This window comes from Benincasa hispida, chromosome 9 (genome assembly GCF_009727055.1).
Source record: "Benincasa hispida cultivar B227 chromosome 9, ASM972705v1, whole genome shotgun sequence".
Classification (NCBI taxonomy): Eukaryota; Viridiplantae; Streptophyta; class Magnoliopsida; order Cucurbitales; family Cucurbitaceae; genus Benincasa; species Benincasa hispida.
The window spans coordinates 36,361,677-36,382,377 of record NC_052357.1 but is presented as its reverse complement, the minus strand read 5'-3'; positions in this window follow the sequence as shown (position 1 = coordinate 36,382,377).

Sequence of the window (20,701 nt, the reverse complement as noted above, 5' to 3'; positions counted from 1 at the left end):
AGTCTCAGGCTGAAATCATATGAAAAGTTTTGAGTAGTTGTAGTATATAATATAATAAAATATCATGTAGGGTTAAGCTAACACAACTCAAAACAGTTTAAAGTTTTCGCTATCCTGAGAGCTATTGCTTGTATCATCTAATGACCATAGACACGCATCTAAGTTAGTGGGTCTCATTACAACTTGCTTGTATATTCCTTGTTTAAATAATGTGTGTTATACTAGAAATATTGTCTATAGTCAAATGTGTATATTTTATTATGTTTATCATCTTCCTATCAGTATCTTATCTAACTAAAAATGTTTATTATCTCTCAATGATAATGTGTGAATCGATGATATTTATTGATTTTATATTTTTTGCAATCTTCTTCTGATTGTAGTGAGTGCTAGTTTGCGCTTTTCTCGATTACAATTATAACTATTGAATTGTTGTGTTTAAAAACAAAAGTTGACTGTGCAAAAACTTTTATCCTTCTAACGAGTATTCTTGAAAAGGATCGCGCTCAAAAATCTATATAGTTTTAGAATAATATAGAGATAATTATTTATTATAAAGGTTTATTACTTAAATTGGACATTGAGGCGCAGCTAGAACATTGTCCTATACTGATTATTATTCTAGCCCACATCTACTCTCGTGAATATGAACTAATAGCCTTATTATAATAATAGGTTCGTGAATGAAAATATGAAATTTCATTTTAAATTTTTTCCTTTATATACGGGAAAAGCTAGAATCAATGTAGTGAGTATATATATGCCGTTTAATTTCAAAAAGATTAGAACCAACATCTCCTCTTATTTTTTATACAGTTTAAAATCTTTGTTCAGTGATACAGCCGTATATTCTCTTTTCTATCTTTTCATATATAAATTTGCACCACCAATCAATTCACTACGTCTTGATAGTGTTGTCTAAAGTACACATGATTTCTTATATTTTGAACATAAATTCAAATAAACTCGAACACAACACTCTAAGAACTCGAACTCTCGAACTTCTGAATTTCCATATCTCGATAATCTTTCATATTTCGCATCTCGTCATCTTACTGATCAATATTTAACTTAACTCTCATTGACTCTCCTACGGATAAATTGACTCGAATTCGAGACGCTCAAAACTCGACAAACATTGATCGGAAGCTATTTTGTACACATATCCAACTACCATCAAATAACACATCGCTTCTAATAAGCGATCTAATATGAACCTATCTACCAATCATACAAAGTGCAATATTTGATGCACAACTGTCTCTCACAACAAATAAAGAACGAGTGATGTATGAGTTGAAAGCCCCATCTATCTCTTTGATCATATTATTACTACATGCTGCTCTGTTCTTTACTTATTGATCTCAGTATGTATTCTACAGCTCCCTCCCCTACTATGTATTCGCTCTCCTCGTCTTGTGAGGAGACTAATTAGAATGGTCATGGTAGACTTTACTATATAGAACAGTAGCGCAATGATCAACAGACAGAAGTATATCTTGTGAATAATCATACAACGAAAGAGGTAATTATGATCAGGCTATAGTTCTTTCCTTTAGTGTAAAATTTTATATGATGTGGCTGTTTATTTATTCTACTGTTCTAATCCTCTTTCTGTTGATGTTCTAATTTTAGTTATAAGTAAATTATTATTAATATCATTAGTTAATCGTATTTATCATTTATTGAGTTTTTTTTTATTTTTATAAAGTGGTGGAGTATGTGTTACAAAATGGGAATCAATAATTTGATTTTATTGAGATAACTCTCATAACTAAGTATATTCTTGATAAATTTCTTTAGTAAAGTGATGAGAGAGATAGAGATTAAACATAGTTCTATAATTATGTGGTTTTTTTCAAATAAATAATATTTAGGGAATATGACATATTCAAATTTCTCTATATTTTTCCTCTTGATATAGACAATTTCTACATACGCTAGAAATCATTATGAATGTCAAGTACTGATTTATGAACTCGAAAACAAATTCAAAGATCTAAGATAGATACCAAAAGACATCATTATAGATTTTTAATGTTGACTGGTAGTTTACTAGTATTTATTACTAAGGTTATCATTCGGACTTTTAGCCTTCATAATCTTTAAAAGAAGATCATAAAATTACTTTAGTATAACTTTTAGTTCATTACAGTAAATTTAGCGTATTATTTCTCTGCTATGTGGTGTTTTCGGAATGTTTTGAACATTCCTCTCTACCGTAAGAATTGAAATCTACTTAGAATGATATATACATCATGTTAAGCTCCGAAACATGACTGTGATCTCTTTAAACAATGCTCAAATCAGTTCCAATGCGTGCTTTTTAAATTAATTATTATTTGTATTTTTCAAGTGATAAGATGTCATTTTGGCTTTGGTTGTAATATATATATTTCTAATCAAAAAAATGGTTTGTCAACTACATTGAAAGTTAAATCTGTTCTCTCTTTCAATATGAGGCTCGAAAGTGATTTATACTTATACTTCTTATATTAGTGTGGATTCCAATATATTCATAGTCGGATATCTAAAGTTTGTAGTTTTCTTTAAAACGGTCAAAGCAATACTGTAAATCGGTAATGTCAAGGCAGTACATCACTTTACTCGCACGGACGAGTCTCTACATCTGTTGGATGTTAGGGAGATGTATATCGGTAATCGCGCATTATCCCTCTATAGGACACGTGGTAGTAGATTCATGGTTAAATAGATAGTGATTGAATTATAGATGGTAAGTTCGGGTGATTGGTGGGTACGTCTGGAATGCAAATATTACCCTCATTAAAGTTGCAATCTCCCAGTGAACTCTCCTTTTTTAGCTGGAATCCTTGTACGCGAATCTTAATGGAGTTCATTTATTGCTTAAGACCCCGACTACTCTCTAGAGACATAGAAGGTACATGATATCAATTAAGTCAATTATTAATCATAACCCAATGATCGTATAAGTTTAATAATTAAAGCTATAACATCGGTTTGTGATGCCGTATACTATCACTATGAGTGGTACCATTATACGTGATTATCAACGATGTTCTACAATTCTCTTTACATATGCTCATTCTAAATGAAGAGTTGTAAGTGTTACATTACTCCAACAATTATTTATTCGAAGTCCCTAATCATCCATGGTGGAAGACTTATATACGTAATTATATTTCGTGAGTATCTTCAAACTTCTCTCATAATTCAATAGTAAGTAATCGTAAAATCATCTATGACAACAATTTATTGATATAAATAGATATTAGAAAATTTGTCTTTATTAACTCAAACTGTCATGTTTGACATCTTGAAACAATGTAATACATTACATTTATATTGTGGTGACTTTATTTGTACAACATTAGGATAATTCTTATGCAAAATAAAATTCTTGTATTGTGACCGGTTGATATAATTTATTGATTTCATATAGAAAGAACGCAGTACATTGATACTTTTGTTAGAGAAGTCTTAGTGTCTGTGTATAGATAGAGTAGTGTAAGGTGGACGGGCGTTTAATTTGATAAGAATATATAACAGGTACTATATGAAAAATTTATGTAGTATACTTTCACTTATTCTCCGTGTTATACAGAAAGGTTATGCAAGTGTGATACAAACTCAGAGAAGTTTGTCCTTCGCGTCTTAATTATTAGATGATTAGTTTTGATTTCGTTTCATGTTAGAAACTCAATTATTGTGGATCTTCCTCTCCCTTTCAAGTGTAAGGCATGAAGAAGGTGTGCTTTTGTTTTTTTATATTTGATAGGTAATCATAAAATACAGTTTATTTGAATATAAACGAATAAGTGTGATATTACTTATGAGTTAATTAAGTGTGAGATTATAGAACATGGATACAAACAATTATTAATGAGTTCGTATTATTTTCTAAAAACTCATAAGATTATTATTATAGTTTTTGCATCACTAGATCTATGTATAGTACTTGATTATCAGTGTATGGGATTATTGAATGTATATATTTAATAAAATATCTAATATTTATATGATTAATATTTATCCAAATGAGTCGATAGTCTCAAATATACATAAAATAATATTTGTTTTAGAGTACGTAATTTAGAATTTGTGTCCATATGTGGGTGTCTTAAGTTTGTGAAAATGGATGTAACCCACAACTGAATTTGATGTGTCTATAGAATTAATTTTTTAAGACAGTGTAACAGAGTTTAATTATATCAGAATAACTAATACTACAATGTTGCTCAATCTGTTGTGCATAATTTAAAGATACAAGACATTAGGATGTGAAGATTACATCTCCTCTCACTTAACGTCTTGAGGAAAGCTACAATGCTAGAGAGTATATAGATCTTATTATTAATATAAAAGTATTTGTGAAGTTGTGATTGATAGGAAATGTTGTATTTTCTCTGTTTACAAGTGTATAAGGAATCTAAATTTATAAATATTCTGTTTCACTCAATAATATTATACTATATTTCATTCGTATTAGATTCCTCTCGACATTTTCTCATAAATAATATCCAAAATTTTATATGATTATAGGTTTAAAAATTTTTTGTAATATCGTAGATTTAACAAAATGGAGGTGCATAATAATACATTATTCAATGTAATATAGATAATAATATAATTGAATGAATCAATTTTCTTTGCATAAGTTGTCCGGCGTACCAGTTGTAGCGAATTGAACAAAATCAGTCAACTCTTATCATTTCTCATTTCTTTACTACTCAAGGGAAATACTCTTCTAAAACTCATATGTTAATCTATCGGATAATCAAAAAAGCAAAAGGGCGTTTTCTCTTTGTAGGCGAAATAAAATCGCTATGTTGATACAAAACAAACTCAAGCCTCTTATAGTATAACAACTGCGTAGAATTTGGAAACATCACGCGCAAGACAAAGCAAGAAATTACCATATATTATAGAAGACTTTCATCCTCAATCTCTCTGATTGTTGACATACTACACTCTTTGCCTTCAAATCTGTTTAGTAATCTAGCTTTCCTCTTTACCCCATTTATTTAACGATTTTCAAACTTCTCCAAATGGAAGGACACTCTCACAACAATAGTGTTCTTTACCCTTTTTCTACGAAAGATTATTATCCCAAAGACATCTGGAAAGGTAAGTACTACAGCAATAACTTTTGCAGCGAAGAAATTAAAAAGGTAGTGAAAATTGTTTTACAGCAAGAGAGGTCAGCGCAAGGACTTGGCTAGTTTACTAATTGTTTTGTTTGAATGCTCTTCTCTTATTACACAAACTCTAACTTAATATCCTAGAGCATAGAGCTTTATACAAGTGGATGTTGCTTATTTCATTTACATGTGAGTACAAGTGTGAAAGCACTTCCCATATTTCTTCTAAATAATTGTGTCACATATAAAGTATACCCATTTAAAGTAGGCATAAATTGAGTTAAAAATAACTTCCTCCATGTTTTAATAATTGCACATGGTTAAGATATAACTGACTTATAAACCTTGCTAGTGAATTACTTCCTCACTTTGCCCACGAACCAATCAATATAATTAAGCTGTCCTACGTTTACCCATATTCACAGTTTGTATAAAATGATAATTTCATTTGATAACCAAAGTGGATCAAGGAAACTGTGACATAGCTCCAAATCAATTTGAATAACTCACTCCAATTGATCTAAGTGCATAATTATCATTTATTCTCAATTATATATACATGTGAGTATATCATCAAATTCAAACACCTAATTTATTTTACATAATCGGTATAGTATTACCAATGAATAACAATAAAATGCGACAGTCTTTATCCTGACCATTGGATACAGATCTCTATTATGTGTAAATGTCCAATCATATAATCTAATATATTGTAGATATCTCTACGTTTCAAACTCAGGTAGCCACTCTCTCTATAATCAATCTTAAGTTAATTGTGGACTTACGCCTTTTTGAGTATAGGAAAATCGTTCACTTATATCTGTAATATTTATATCGAAGAAGTCATATGTATAATGATTGATACTCTATTTCTCACTAAATTAAAAATACTATCTTTCACTTGTTTGGACAGAGAGTTACTCGACACATTTTCTGCATTCTCTCCTCTCTATGAATGCCGCTCAATGTAAGATGCACTCTTAGATCGAGACTCGTGCATAAGATATAACACAAATCCATATGGTGAATAAGAGGCTTTAATTTGTATTTGTAAAATGTAGCCATTTTGGTAATGATTCATATTTTAAGATTCTCTCCTCGCCATTGTTAGATCTTTGCCCTACTCGAGCCTCCAGATAGGAACACGTGTCTACCCGATGCAATTGTCGGAAAACTGTTTTATTGTAATTACCGCTGGAAATGCAACAATCCATCAGTCTGCGTCTTTCACTTTCGCATCTCTCGGATATGCCTATGTCTGAGTTTTGACAGAGATGTACATGTTTCTTCTACCTTGCCGTGACATCTATAATAATCTCGCTTCATGTTTGCCCTCTGATCTCTCTCCTACATAGAGAGAATTGTACCGACTTTATATCGTGTCTTTTGTTGGAGTTGCTGAATTGACCATATTTAGGTATGTTTTATACTGTACTATATTTAATCAGAGGATTTAATTGATCTCTGAAGTCTTAATAAATGGCAGTACTTTTCTCATTCAAGTGTGAATAATACAAAATTAAAATCGAGTGTGGAACTCTATACTAGCTATCGTGATTTAGAATACTCATCATATGTTCGTTCTTATATATAGTGCAACATAAAAGGCCTCTTATTCAATCGAAAGCAATATTGGTGTTTAAATTTGATTTTCAAAGTTATTAATGAAGAGAATTATTAATACAGTACTCAGTGTGTGCAATCATTACAGTTACTTCCATAGTGATTCTCTTGTTATTCTATTATAGGGTGATTCCCTGAGTCTTCTAATACTCATCATTAATTATATCTAAGTTAGTAAGGAAAACTTTAGTATATTGAATAGTAAGATTACAATATATTAATGTAACTATTTTTTTGTTTCCCGGTTTCTTTGGAAAAATACATCAGAAACAAGAATCCATTTAGATTTGTTATATATTAATATGTGTATACTTGTTGTTCGATATCTGATTATATGAGCTTGTTTTTTACCATTTATCATAATCATTGTACTGATTATTTTCTTCTTTATTTATTTTTTAATAGTCCTCAACACTATAGTTAAATCCAATGATTTAAATATGCATTCAACTACAAATGGTTCATTTCAATATTGATTTAAGAATAATAGATATTGGATGGTTAGTATAAAATATATTGATATTTTAAGTCCAACCTCATTTCTAATTAAATTATAGAATCACATCCTGATTAATTGAGCAGCACTTTAACCTAGCCAACTTACACTTGCTAGTCCATTCCTATAAACTACAACCTTGTGCCAATTAATTTACAATAAGAGTTATTTAATTATTAGCACTAAGGGTATTAAAGAAAATTACTTGGAAATGGGTTAACCTTTTCTCCATAAAACAATATATCTTATAGCTCATCTAGGATAAGAGTTTTTGATTAAAAAAAAAAAAAAAAAAAAAAAAAAAAACTCCAAGCCTCCACCTTTCTTCTCTAAAAAATTCGTCTACTTTTTTCTCTCAAAAAGTTATTGGGAGTTACTTACGGTTCACAGAATTCTTGTCAAATACCTCACCTACGACGCCAATATAGAACAAACATAAGGTAACTTTGTTTGGTTGATGTCCTTCATTGGAGAAGTTATTGGAGTAGATCAATTCGTTAACTATATGGTTGTTGATATTAGTATGTGGGGGAAGTCTAGTGTTAACATATAATCTATACTCTAATAATATATAAGATAGTGAATTATGATATATTTCTATATCTCCCTTGCTGTATTCTTGTCCACCTATCTTCCATACTGAGCCCTCGTTATAGTCCTAGATTTGTGTTGTTTGTTTGAATGTGTTATATTTACACTAACAAACTGCATAGTTTTATTTTATCTAAATTAGTTTTATGTGTTGTGCGCATAATATAGAAAAATAGGTATCGAGAAAGTATTTTGGTATGTGATTTCCTCTAAAAATTGTGACCACCGTACTGTTTCTTATCAGCAAACGTTTATGCTCAAGAAAATTTTTGGGAATATACACAATGTCAATACTCTATTATTATCTTAGTCAGTGGGCGTATAGTTCTGATATTTTAAAAGTGGTGTCTTCAAATTAACTACAAATATAATCGCTATCCTCACAAACATTTCTTATACATTTTTGTGTTACTTAATATCGTGCTAAGCTATTTAAACAATATAAATTAATTTTAGTATATAACACCTTAAAATAAGAGTGGTTGAAACTAGTTCAATATTCTATCATAATACCATCTTAAGTAATTACATGATTTTAGTTATCTCCATCAGATCGTGCAAGCTATGCAAAGAGCCAATTGGAGCCTACCTCTCGGAGAATTCGAATATTCAGGGATTCCAATGATATGAGTATGAGTTAGGCATATTCATTCCTTTAATAACTAGTTTAATCAAAACTGCAGTGATACTGTTATGCTAATCTTGTTTGGGTCCTTCCTACAACACCCACAAAACTGTCCAACATTTGTACGAACTGTTTGCTGTGTTAGTACCAAAATTTGAATTTATTAAGTGTTTAGTCACAAGAGTCTTTTATTAACTCTCGCGATTCGATAGTGTCTCAAAGTAAAACTCAGAGCATCTTCTTCGGAAAAAATTACATATTGTCGATAATTAGATGTAGCCAGATCACTCGCAAACTCGTAATCGTTCAATTAATCCTGTAAGTTACCTAAACTTACCTAATCCAATTTACTCTTCGTGTTATGCTACATCTTCAACAAGTGAGATTATACACATCCTGCTATTCTTGTCAGACTCGTAATAAAATACAATAGAACCAGTTTTAGAAAGCCAATGAGAAGTGAAGGGCGTAGCGCACTCCTTTGTTCTCACGACTCCGGTAATATCAACATTTAAGGTCGTTTAAGCGGTTCTTCTTCTTGCTTTCACCTACAAGAGTGGCGATCATGATTAAACTCGTTCTCCTATGTAGTATCGTATTCCTCAACTCCATTTCTTGCCTACGCTCTGATACAGTGAATATCACATCAAATATACATTCACGAGTACTGCTCTTCATGATGTGCTGAGTCTCAACTCATAAATCTCACTACATATATGGATGGTTACAATCAAACGTGGTAATATGCGTATTTAAGGGTTCATTCTTATATTATAGTATAAATAGTTATAGTCATTTATACAGATCAGTCTTACGCGTGTTGTAAAGAGACTATTAACCCTCAAATTTTTTCTAAAAATTATGAATCCTCCTATACGAAACTCTTGTATAGGATACACTATCGAAATGTCTCCACATGGATGATTATCTAGTGATAGTCAGAATTATGCTAATAGTTGATTAGTATGACGACATATTGCACCCTATTCTCTTCTACAAATTTAATAATTTAGATAACAGGATTACTAGTTAATGACAACAAAATTGTCCCTCAATATGCAACTCCAGTTACGGCTATAGCACAGATGATCGTACCAAGTGAATGTGACAGAGCACCCACAACTCACGTTCATGAATTCTATACTAAAGGTAACCATGGAAACAATTATTACATATTAAGACATATGATACAGTGGTGGTAAGAAAAGGTTATTAGGTTCCAAAACTTGAAGATCACTAATGCATTATCCCCTCCGTGTCTCAGTGTGTTTGAGATTTGTACTTACAAGAGATTTTTCGGACATCTCTTTGCTCTCATAGTGTTAGAGGCGGGAAAGAGAAACCTATGCATGGACTTACTATTTTTTCATGGATTATCAATCTGACACTTAAAGGACATATATAAGAAACACATCTAAAACGGTGTTATACTAATTATTCGATGGAATAATATAAATAATGTATCACCTAATACTAATCAATACAAGCTTATATAGCGAATATTGATATTGCTCACAAAACCCAGGCAATTAAACCCTCCTCCGACATATTACGGCTTCATTCAGCCGTTCGACAAACGTAATGACCGCATTGCCACACTGTTGGTACCTGACTACTCGTTATACAATTCTCGCAGTCTCGAACGTATCTCGTCTTGGCACGTTATAGTTCTTAAGATGCTCGCTCTGTTGAACCTTATTATATCTCTGAATCTATTTACAGTGTAAGAACCACTTAGAGGCAAATCTTTCACTTTGGGCAGTTACCAACGATTATTGAAGGAAAATATTCAACTATCGTACGCAAGAACTATTAGTACTGTGTCTCAATCTTCATCATCAGACTCCGAAAATCTGGAAGATTTTCCTTTTTGTAGTTATTGCTGAAACGACCGCAAAGAAGTGAGCAGCCAGCAGCTGACACAAGGGGAAATGTATCTTCTAAAATACGAGCATAGTGACAGTCACCCTTACGTCATCGACGCAATTAGTAATGTAAATGATGTTTAGTATTTTTGATCCTTAGATAAGTCATTAAACCCATATAACATCCTTATCTATATCTATCGTAACATCTCATTAAGGAAATATGACGCAAATGTATAAGACCTTTGTTTTGAGTCTTATGCGATTGTTCTCGTATCTCTGTTTTCATAATCCACAATCTCGCTAAAGATTATTTTTGATTAATATTTGATTGACAGTTAAAGGATATTAGGTAAAAATATTGTAGAATTATTCTTGAATCTCTCTCCATACTCTAATATGCTCTCATTTATCTAGATTATAATGCACTTTAATATACTTCTTTAGTACCTTCTTCCCATCACCAATATATACTTTACAAAAAATATGTCTTAATCATATGATTATAATCTCATAACACAAGTTTATATAATTAGTGGTACCTCATTTTTTCTACCATTAAATTATAACTCATTTAAGTAAAGATTTAAACTATGTGTTTCAATATTAACTGCAGAATATAGTAAACCATTTATGTGTGTAATAAGCAACTAATACATAATTTATTGATAGATTGATTTCAATTCTAATCTCTAGTTTTATATACATTTTGACCAGAGTGCTTCTCTTGAAGACAATCGCTCTCTTTTCTATCAAAGAGTTTCTACATTCTCAATTTACCCAACTAACAAAAAACCAGAAAATACAGTACAAATCACCCCTAACTAAAAAGGAAATACGAGAGGACAGAAAATTAAAAATAATGATGTTCATCCCTTCATACTTCTTATACCATTTTAGTGGAACATATTCAAAATATGCTTTCGTTTTGAATCGTAAATCCGATGATCGGCTTTTGAAGTATGTTTATGATTTGAACTTGTGGTATGGAAGATGTCATTTAGATCAAATTTGTTTACTCCAGAATTGTCTCGCTGATTTTGGAATCTATTTATGCCGAAACATGATGTGAATGATCATTGATACGAGATCATGAAGATATATCGGAGATAGGAGAATCAGAAATCGATCGTCAATGCTTGTGTCATTGATTGTCAAAATAAAAAATCTTGAACTTCAGAGATAATATTTAAGAGTTGAGAAAGATATACGAGCGTACTATTTTACTTAAAAAGGGCGATTGTCGATTTTTAAAACGCTTATACTTTTTTTTTGCATATAACTTCATTCGAGATGTGCGAAGTATAATTACAAATGTTTCAACGTAAGATTTAAGTAAAAAAACCATTTAAATAAATATTATTGTATCACCTAATAGTCTTTGAAGCTTTAACCCAGGTAAGAAGTTTCTAATGAGACTATATTAACTGTGGTTTTTTAAAAAACAGTAATTCGAACCCAACTGTCCTCATTAGGTGTTAGAATATCAATTTATATGTTAAATATCAGTTGCTGTTTAGAAAACATTTGTGTGTTTTTAGAATAAAAATTATAGAAAAATAAATTTATCCTATATACTTTGTTAAATATTCATTACTTTTAATAATACAAATGAGAACTTAAAACCACGAGCTGATCATCTAGAATTGTATACACCATATTCTCGTAGTGAGTGTGTGTAGTTGAGTTTGTGTCTAGTGCTTACCTACATTGATTATTTTTATCGTATTTATTACCATTTTAAAATATTTAAAGACCGCGTTTGATATTACTGACTTATACTTATCACCATCTCCAAAATTTAGTTAATATATTTTCAATTATAGAATCCTATTACTCCAATTAAATAATTTCACCGCCCCATCGGAATCATTTTTTTCATAATTTCAGTTTAATCCCCCAAGATGGGACGCAATAAGATCTTATTCGAAAAAGTTGTTACTACATCAAAAAACCCTAATGTAAAATTGAAATTACCAAATTAGCCAGATAAAAACAACCAAAAAGTGCAAAGTAGGACGTTTAAAGTTTGTTTTGAGTCGTTACGTATTTTTTATACTCAATTGTATTCTCTTTTAGATACAAAGTACAAAAAACTTTCTTCTAAATTTTTTAGTTTATTTCTACCTAAGAGCTATATTAAAGAACTCAAATTCAAAGATGACAAATATTGAAACCAAAAGTTGGAAAATCTTAGATACTTGTATTGATAATTAACATAAGTGAAAAATATGTGGGAAACGTTTTCAGTTCACTTTCTTAAACTCAATTCTCATGGGGCGTACCATTATACATCTCACCAAATCTAAACTCTCAGGCCTTTAATAATGTTTCACATATACTTAAAGATTCTTATAACTCTGCACAACCACAATGCCCCCTTTCTAATCGTATAGAAAAATAATAGCTTACAGCGAGTGTTAGTATTAAGATTTTTTTCTATTCTTTAGATTGATGTATGCAATTTTTTTAGAGTATTTGTATAGTAATTGGAATTAAAGAGGGGATGCACTAATAAATCATCTACTTCGTAATTTCTAACACAGCTCCAATATAGCTAAATCATGACTTTATGTTTTGTTTGGTAGATTTGTAACCTTTATCTGTGCCTCCCATCTACGTTATTTGAGGCCATTATAATTTATCTTCTCTTTTTTTAAAATAAAAAAAACAACATTGATGCATGATTTTCTTTTACATCTCTGATTCTTATTTTCTATTGCTGTGTTGAAGTTAAGTTTGTGTCATAGGTCATTTCATGGTAGTCAAGGTATACTGATATTTTTTATGAAAAATTTAATTGTTTTAATTAGAAATTATCCAACCTCCATAAATTCGTTGCGCATTGTATTTTGTTAACTTATATAAATCTAAAATACAATGATAGATATCTATTGTTTCGTGTACTTTAGTTACAAATCATAGCACTAAAGTATAACTATTGGAAATATATGGCCTATACAGATTCAAATTTGATGAGTAAATATGTACTGGAGTAGTGGTCTATGTTGACCTTAACATTGCAGATATTAAGAGTAATTGTACCATATGTCTTGTGATACTTACCGCTCGTTTTTCGATAGGTTGAAGAAATGATTCAAGTTATACTATTCCATGGATTTGGTGGTTCTGTCAATAACGGTGTGTAAAGATAATTTTGTATCAAAAATACTAGGATATTGAACTTTAAAAAAATTGGGTATTGAGACTCTCTTACATTGGTGATGAGAACATTTTGTTTGATATTCTTACGGAAACCCATTGACCCACAAATTGGAGAGTCCAAAATGTCAAGATGACCATTTTTTTAAAAATAACCAGCTTCTTATTTCCCAACCCAAGATTTTTTGCCAAAAATAATGTCAATTGACCTTCTGCCTGACTATTCATCGCGCGCATTTCATTACTCTCATACCTAATTCATACGGTTAAAATTCCCTTACACAGGTCCTTCGGACGAGGTAAAATCGCGTCGCCTATTGTCTAATGAGATGTCTCGATCTCGCTCTTGCCTTCTTGCTTGAGAATTCCTTGGTTTATTTGATATTAGCTCGTTAAGTTTCTGTTACTCTGTTTATTCTGACAAAAATGTCACCGCCACGGAGCCTCAAACTTCCCAATCAATAAAATCTTAAACACTGTAGACTATCAATTGTGATTTCTCTTTTATCTTCAAGTTGATTAACTTTCCTGGTTTTCGACGGTCGTTTTATGATTGAACTCTTTCGGAGACTGGTTAACGGAGGCTTTCTCATGCCAGCAGGGAATTAGGTGAACATTAACTCCTTTTTTTCTCAAATCAGGCGAAAATCAATTGTTATGAGTACTTGTTTAATTTTGTTATCTCTCTTGTGAAATGTAGACAGTTTATGAAATTTTTTGAGTATTTGGGAGAGAGTAAGGAAAGAGGGAAGGAGTAAGAGAGAGAGAAGAGTGAGATGAAGTTGAGATACGAAGATTTTGAGGAGAGGCCGACTAGAGTACGCACTTCTAATTTACCTGTAAAATAAGTCTTAATTGTGACCCCATACTCTCCCTAAGTTGTTTAGGTTATGCACGGACAAAGTGACTCTACCCTTAATTCGATAATTGGAATGGTCCGCTCCCTGGGGATGAGAATGAAATTGTTTCTGCCTAGTTATTGGGGATAGTTGAAAGGGAATCGTTGTGCCCCCTACAGGTAATTATGAAGAACTTAAATGGCATTTTCTAGGGCTGACAAAAAATCTAGTTCGTTTGTATCTTTACGATGAAAGTCGTAACATAATGCGTGTGAGAATTTGAATCCCCTCTACACAATGCATTATAGACAGAGATAATGGTTGATACTCTGTGCTATGTTCCCATTTCTCTTTGCTCCGAGAATAAAAAAGTAGTTAGTTAGATTCGGATAGCGGTTTGATAACAGTTTTGACCAGGTTCATAAACAGGACGATTCAAGGATGTATTGAAAGATTATGATTATGGATTGTGTCTCTCGCGCTATGTGGAGATGTAAGTTCATGTCTGTGTATGGTGGTAATCGACAGAACAATATGAAAGTTATTTTCTGTCGGGGAAGAGGAAGATAATAATTCCAATATTGTTCTTCTTGCATACTCTACAATACTGTGATCCGCATCATTCCATTCAATGATTAATATGGATTGGTGCTCCTTCTTTGCGTGGATGTTCGGATGTGGATGAGCAACCCAAGTAGGATGAATTGAGAAATTTAGAACCTGGGATTTGTGAGTCATGGAGATATGCGTCTTTTCTTGACCCAGACTAGCCCTTCAGTGGTTCTCAACCCATCAATGTGGTCTTTTCAAGGTCACATAGGGGACAGAGTTGATTATGCCTGGCACCTCTTACCGACTCTGAAGATGACAGAGAGAGCGCATTGAAGTTTGTTGGATATAACCATATATATCCTTGTGAGCAAATCGACATTGAAAATCGAGATTCGCTCTATTTTTTGTTTCATCATTTCAAGGAAAATTTTTGGAATTTGTCGCCCTACAGAAAATCAAACCAATCAGTCCTCTTATTGTCTTTTCTTACTCTGTATCCACAAATGTATTTGGGCAGAGATATGTAAGTAGAAGCTCCTTTCCGGTTTGCCAATGTCAAAAATGGGTAAGGGGTCTGATATATTGAGAAGTCACATAAAACCAATACTGCTCAGGTTTTACAGCACAACAATTGTTCCATTTTTAAAGAAAATTTGGGCAACTACACGTACCATGAGACGAAGCAACTGCATACTGTTGTTGGCAATTTCATCTCGCTCAATTGTATAAAGTTCATCGGGGCTATAGGGTGTTTTTATTAAAACACTTTGATATCATTAGCTCTGTTAAGAGTATATGAGAAGAATGAGTTGAATTTGGCCGTTACCTTGGGTCACCAATAACTAGTTATTGATAAATCTACCGAGCATATGGTTTGTGTTGCCACAGGTATACTCCAGGTGTATCACGATTATGATCTACTGAGAATGGGAAACACTGCATTCCAGAGATCACTCATAAAACTCTTCTAACTACATGTCTATCGCAGTATCATCTAAAAATAGAGATCCACCGAATGGTGATGTTTACAGGTGCTTATTGAGATTCGATATCTTGAAGATTTGAAAGGTGCATTTTCAAAGATATAATGCTTGTGATGGCTGCGATAGGGCCTTTAGTATTAGAGGTTTGCAAAGACAATATAGATCGTGCCCTTGCTATTTTATGTTTGATAGTAGAGATCATGCTACTTAGGAAGAGGTTGTAAAATATCATCAATGGGCAGTTGCCATGTTGGTTATTGCAGCATTTCTATGTACGAGGCGCTCAAATCAGTCGTTTTACCCACTAGCATATGCAATAGTGTATACAGATAGAAACCAGCATTGATCAGATTCATGGAATGGTTTATGTAAAAACTTGAGAAAATTGCGTTTTAAGTATTCGGGAGAAACTCGAGCATAAATTCTTCTGGGTGCAAGTGATTAGTTACTGTTCTTCTATTCTTTTCGGAACCCGTCTCTATTGCCTTCAAGCATGTTTCCGTGATGTTCGGATCCAACTCGATGAGGGTGAGTCTGATTGTGGGCAATGCCTTATTGCGTAGCTGCTATATGTTTTTTTCCTACGAGACTCTGTCTAATCCCGGACTATGTTCTCCGTAACTAGAGCATAGAGCTCATAGCCTACACAGGATCACTTCTCTGGTGTATCATTCTTTTAGAAGGATAGCACGGTTCGTTGGGATAAATTTAGAAGATTTAGGACATCAAGGGGGCATTTTTCGGACATGACAGAGTTCCAGTACAAAATGGCGACGGAACTCCACGTTCTCTCAGAGACAGTTGTTTGCTCATGAAATTATTTTAGCAGACAGTCGCGTCTTCAAAGGTGGCACCTGGGTTTCTACTGCAAACAGAACTGCACGAGATTTATGATTAACATGAACATTGGCTAAGCTTTTAGACACCGCCTGATATAGTACTTTCGTATTGTGTGTTGTTTAACATATATTATAGCGAATCTGAGAAGTATCGTAATCTAGATATTAAACCTAACACTTCAGATATGCGCTTGACTCGTGTACTCGCTTAGAAGACTTAGATACATGTGTAATAGAGGGAAGTGCGTCCAATCGTGGTTCTTTGACGAGAGCGGTGCTGGAGGATTCACTATCTAGGGGCTACCCTCCCTCGAACGACAATTGCATCGTCTTTAAATGTGGAAAGGTCCTCGACTTGGGCGAGTGGAGTAAGCGTGACTACAGGGCTCAGACCGACGATGTGCTTCGAGGATGAGAATGTGTTATCGGAATTCACGGGACTTTTTATAAGGGACCAAGAGGAAGGATACTTTATGTTGGATAGAGGCGACAGACGGAAGATGGATGATTGTGATATACGAGTAACGATGTGAGATAATCGAAATTTGGACGCGGGGTACATATTGCCGAATCTTCACACGAGAGGAATGCATGGTGTAAGGATTTCAATCAACTGATATCCCTACTTATGTTCCAACGCAGTTTGAATCACTGTTTTTGTTGGCACAAAGGAAGGAAAGTTTACCATCCCGGTGCTTTTTGCAAGTTTCGCGATCCCGTCTGGATTTCATATTACGTGTTACTTCCACTAGATTATTGTCTGTGATATGCGGAGTGCCTATAAATCCACTATGGGCAGGCCTACTATACTAATGGATATAAAATACCTTCTGGGGAGTTAGGTGAATAAGGTTAGTCCTTTGTGCCTCTAGCGCTTTTGTTTCCTCGCCTACCTCAGTTGCTTGGGATGAGCGATGGCAAGACGAAACCGAGCAGAGATTGTCGATACTATACAGAATACCATCTAGAGGAAGAATTTTGCATACAAAATAAAGTGTGGCTTTTGGCTTGTGGGGAGATTGATGGGTGAGCTCTTAACCTCAGAGGACAAGGCATCTTTGAGAATGTACTGAAGACCGTGCTCTAGAGCTCTAGAGCAACCGGCGTAAACGTTCCTTTGTCACTTGGCCGAAATATATGCCAAGACCTCGTCACGACAGACGGAACAGTTAACACCCCACTACATTCTCAACTGTTTACGTATTACAAGTTATTAGAATTTAGACCATTAATATCCAACCTCATTCTCCATACCTATACACAACTGTGTGATAACTATTAACTATTACGACTATTACTTAATGGTCCAAGTTGATAGGTCTAGGCCCATCTCCTTGATAAACGAGGAATATCGTTCGAAGATCTGACTTATTTTCATACCTTACATACTTGTAACAGCTTGTGTGCATTTCTCCTTATCATCTTGATAACAAAAAATTACTAAATAAACATAGGCTGGGAGAGAGTGACCAGTTTAATAGCATACTCCTCATACTCTCTCTCAATCTTCATTACTCTCTCTATCGTCGATAACATTCTCTCAGTCTCCATATCCTTGTAACTCAAAAATGGAGGAGTAACTATCTGGTACTCACTACAAGGTCTTCATAACGCGTAGAAGAACTAAATTCTATAAAACACAATAACTTCATCAGACTCTATCAACTTCTTCATCAAGAGCAGCTCGTTAGTAACAAAATCGAACTGACGTTCGTGTAAAGATCTCCCTTATAATCTTCATAGCTTGAAAGACAAAAAATGGTAATAAAAAAAAAATTACATTTCTCGAAATACCGATTGTGTTAACTAATACATGTACTCATATGTTCTACTCAATCCTCATTGCGTTGTAACTCGCAAGAAATGGCTAACCAAATGAACAAATACTCTACTCATAATACTCTCGCTCTAGCTCAATCTCTCTTTACTCTCGAATTCGCTCTACATCTTAGCAATTTGCAGCTTCTCTTCTCGAATATCTTCAGCTCTCTACAATTTAATCTCCGACAATCAATCGCTCTCTCTCAATAATCGTCTGGCTACCTCTCTGTTGACTGAACATCTCACTTTCTCTCTAACTCTTTGCTTTGACCTTGAACCGTCAATAATTACATGTGTTTAAAGTCAATTATGGGCAATGTTCTTGGAAAAAGAAATATCTTTGACTCGTTGAACTTTATGAACTCATTTTAATTATCGTTAGCGAAGTGGATGTTACTTTGATAAAATTACTTGTTGATACTAATGAAGAGAGAGCGAAAAGGTAGACAGAACACATCCTAGAACCTAAATTATTACAATGAATGTATATTAACAGAACTACCATACTTGAAACAAAAATGTTGATTATACCAAACGAAAGATATGTTAGTTACGATGAATAACTCGAATCCTTCCTTCAATTGAGGAACAATGCATTATAGCTCATATATTTTGGTTATTGGATGCTCGCTCAGTTCTGATACTTGAATAAAAGATTCAATTATACAAATGTGATATAAGATGACTTACAGAGTAGACAAATGCTCCCATCTCTTTATTTGGACATGAAAGAAATTACCATTGTTTGTACTGAATTTTCTTGATAATTGAGAGACATTATGAGCTGTTATATGATTTTTGAACTTTTGCATAAAAAATTATATGTTCAATTAGTTACAAGATGAAATGTTATTTACTGCAATTATAGCTATCCAATAATAAATGAATGCTCTTTTACAAAAGAATAAAAAAAATACAATGTTCTACTATTACTATATAAAAAAATATTAGGATGTGTTTAGACCATAGATGCGCACGTTAATTGCATCCTCAATATTCATCTCAATCTTCTTCCTAAGTGATTATCGGTATGGATACCTACAGCACCAATCACTCAAGGTTGTTTCCCAAGAAGTTTTTATTGTTGCGAAAATGCCAACAATCAAGGTTGACCCGTGTGTGCAATTAATTATGTTCGACGTATTCTTATGTTTCTCGTCGAGATTATATACAAAATGGTCTCGTGTTCTAGTCGCCGATGCTTTGTATTACGATCCACGGTCACGTTGCGTTATGTTAGATTATCTTTGTTCGATGTGGATAGGTGATACATAGATTCTGGATATGAGCTATAGTTGTGCAGAGTGGGCTCTATGTCCAAAAAGTTCTTCCAGCTTTTTGCTCATATGGTGTGTCCTGACGGTAGTGAATATAAAACAACAGAATATTTAGAGATCACCAGGACCCCCTTCTGCTTCACCTGATCTCCTATCGGCTAAAAGGACCATCCAAGTCGATATTCTTATTCACCGTAGGTAACATTGATCAACTCACATCTTGCTAATTTACCATCGTAGGTTACCCGCTTGCGTGCACGATAGTCCTTAATACAGTTTAGTCTTTCATCTTTCCCAATTGTGCACGCCCTTCCCAGGACCAGTGACTTATTCTTTTTATTATCTTCTTTTACCATACTCCCACTATTCACGGCATTTAAGGTATGACTCTATAAAATAGATAATAAATTATTATAAAAGTTAAAAGACCTTAGGATAAAAATCTTTACTGTAGATTTGAGATGAAAGTTAAGATTCTGATAAATTAATCTACTATTATTAAAAAAATATTTCGTCTCACCAAATTGGCAAAAGCGGTGATCGGTGAAATTTGAAGTATGTATTGCAACATGATGTCCAGGCCTTGCGGTTAATAAATAGTTAGATCTAGTTCATATAAAAATGAAAATAAGCTGTTGATGGTCTGCAAAACGAAAAAGAAAATAATTTAAACAGTAAAGTACACGATAGTACATATCATGTAAAGAGTAAAGCTAAGGGACAGCTTTTACAATTGCTCACATCACATAGTCCAACGGTATCGTGATGGTAATCAATCCTTTTGAAAGAATTGTTCTGATTCTTAGTAGTGTGTTAGCAGATTCTCTTCAAACCTCGTTGTATTTGCTATTTTTCGATATTCGAGTATCCCCGAAACCCTCATCAATATTCTGTAATTGAAGAAT